This window comes from Fukomys damarensis, unplaced genomic scaffold (genome assembly GCF_012274545.1).
Source record: "Fukomys damarensis isolate Sample0158 unplaced genomic scaffold, DMR_v1.0_HiC HiC_scaffold_22, whole genome shotgun sequence".
NCBI classification, from domain to species: Eukaryota; Metazoa; Chordata; class Mammalia; order Rodentia; family Bathyergidae; genus Fukomys; species Fukomys damarensis.
Window position 1 is genome coordinate 26,247,713 of NW_022900934.1, and position 3,072 is coordinate 26,250,784.

The following is a 3,072-nucleotide window of genomic DNA, read 5'->3' on the forward strand; positions in this document are numbered from 1 at the left end:
CAGGATCCTAATGAGATAATTAATAATGGGAAATAGGAAGTAAAGGGCTAAAGGTGTAGGGAAAATGGGAAGGGTGGGGTAAAGGTAATAAGGGAGAGGAAAAAATATGAGAAACTGAAAAAATGAAAATAAAGTGTTTGTAAATGGGGAGGGGAGGAGGGGGTGAAGGGAGGGCAGGGACAAGGGGAAAAAATGAGAATCAAGACCTATTATGTAAAGGTACAGAATCCCAGTGATGAATGTAACTGTACTGTATACCTAGATTGTACCAATAAACTCAATAAAAAGAAAAAAAAAAGATCCTTGCAGCAGAGAACTTGTGGTGTGGAAAATGATCCATGGGTCTGGAGAGAACTGAGGGACCCACAGAGCCAGACTCTGCTCTTTTCTCTGCCCCAGGTTCCCTGGTGACCTGTCCAGACCTCCGTGTTCCTTTCACATAAAAGGGAAGGGTGACATGCCACTCTGGAGGGTCATCCGGCTTCTTGGCTTTATTTTCCCAAGAAACATCTGCACATGTGCCCAAGGCTACACACCCAGCAATTTTACTGATTGTAGTGAATACCTGGGAATGACCTGAATGTCCACCAACAAGAGAATGAGGAAAAGATGTCAGTGGTATCCTTCCGGGATATGCACGGTAATTAGAAGGAACGAATCAGACCTCTGTTTCTCATCCTAGATAGATCCCGACAATTTAACAAGAAAGGAAGTTGCCGAAGATACTTATGGTTAGTATACTTATGGTTAGTATCGTTAGATACTTATGTTTAGTAGTCCCTCTTTATCTGTGATTTAGTTTTCCAGTTTCAGTTACTTGCAGTCCACCGTGGTCTGAAAACATTAAAAGGAAAATTCCAGAAACAAATAATCTGTAAGCTTTAAATTGTGTGCTCTTCTGAGTTGCATGGTGAAATTTCACACCATCCTCTGCATTCTAGTCAGGTCATGAATCACTCCTTGGTCTAGCGTATCCTTGGCATAGGAGCTGCCCACCTGCTAGTCCCTTAGTCTCAGTTATCAGATTGCTACAGTGTTGTAGTGCTTGTGTTTAAGTAACTCTTATTTTACCTAAAAATGGTCCCAAAGCACCAGAGTTCTGATGTTACCAATTCAGATATACCAGAGAGAGACTGCAAAGTGCTGCATGCACTGGGTCAGTACTCTCCACCATTTCAAGCATCTGCAGAGGGTCTTGGGATGTATACTTTGTGGGTACAGAGAAAATGCTCTAGAGCTTTAAAATACAGAACACAATTTTAGGTATTGTTTATGCAGAAATATGTGTGCAATAAATTTATAAAGGCCAAGACTGGAAGTACCAGAATCCATGACAGTGGTTGCCTCTGCGGTGGGAAAGAAACAGGATTGATTGAGAGGAATGCAAGGTGGGGAAGCTTCAATTTTGTGTTTTATGTTTAATAATTTTATTTTTTTAAAAAAATTGGATGCAAACAGGATAAATACTGACATTTGTTAATTTGAAGGTTGGATTCCTGAGATATGCAATATATGATTCACTTTACCATATTCTAATACCCCACCCCCCAAAAGATGAATGAAAGTAAAATGGTGAGATAAAGTAATGGATCTCTGCTGAGATCTTTCTCTGGGCAGTCATAGGTGTTGCTAGCAGTTCTCAAAGTGGGGTGACTGGGCCAGCAGCATCGGCATTCCCTCACAATGCAAATTCTCAACGTCCTGCACCAGATCCTCATAATTTGGAGCTCTAGAGTTGGGGCCTAGCACTATGCCTTTTAGCAAGCCTTCCAGGGGGATGTGGTCATGCAAATTAAGTCTGAGAACTACCGGGCTGGACAGTAACAATGGTGACAATGTTAACCTGTATTGGGTAGACGGATCTGTCAGACATGGCTGCAAGAGCTTTCCTTCAGTACTCAAGTTAATTTTCAAAACAACCAGCGAAGAGCATCCCAGTCTGAAATCTGAAGCACTCCAAACTGAAATTTTTTGAGCATGGACAGGACACCACAAGTGGAAAATTGCACATCTGACCTCAGGTTACAGGTGGCAGTCAAAATGTAGGCAAACCAAACTGAGTATGTTGGCACACACCTGTAATCTCACCTATGTGGGATGTTGAGGTAAGAGGATAGAAAGTTCCAGGCAGCGTGGGCAACTTAGCAAGACTCTAACTCAAAATAAAAATGGCTGCAGGTGTAGCTCAGTGGTAGAGTACCTCTGGGTTCAGTCAATCCCCAATACCACAAAAGCTCAAGCCAAAAATCTAGGCACACTAAAAATGTACAAGTAACTTTCAGGCTATGTGTATAAAGTGTATATGAAACACACAAATTTAGTGTTTAAATCCCAAGATATCTCTGTGTACTTGACAATACCCACAAATCCGAGAAAATCTGAAATCCAAAGCACCTCTTGTCCCAAGCCTTTCAGATAAGCAACACTAAACCTGTTTTAATCTTATCATCTCTATCCTGAAATTGTGGAAAGGGAGGCACAGAAAAGGCCAAGCCCTGTGAAGGTGCAACAGAGTTTGCCCCCAGCAATCCCCTCCTTTGACCTCCACACTGAACTGTCACAAACATCACCTTTCATATTCTAGCTCACACAACCTCCAGAGGAAGACTTAAAATAGCCCTGTTTTACAGATGAGGAAACTGGAATCCCGAGAGGGACAGCGACCCGCCAAGGTCTCACAGACAGGAAAGTGATTGGGAAGACATTCCGCGGCTTTTGTCCGAGAGGCTCTGAGGTTGGGACCTAGACCTGCCAGGGTCGGGGCTGCTGAGGGGGCTGGAATGAGGGAGAAGAGGAAGAGGGGAGGAGGGTGCTGAGCGGCCCAGCTGCAGCCTTCCGGGTGTGGCTCGAAGGTCACGCCTCTGCCCAGCTGCCCCCTTCCCCACGCCACTGCCAACCCGGCGTGACCCGTCACGCACACGCCCTGGGAACCCTGAGGCCCTTCCCCGCCCACTTCTCGCCCCCACCCCCTTCCTTTCAGAAGGGGAACCCGGGCGGCCCAGAGAAGTGGAGCCCGCTCGCGCTCACTTGGGCACCTCGGCTCCCGCAGGCCCTCGTCCCCCGCCTCTCCCG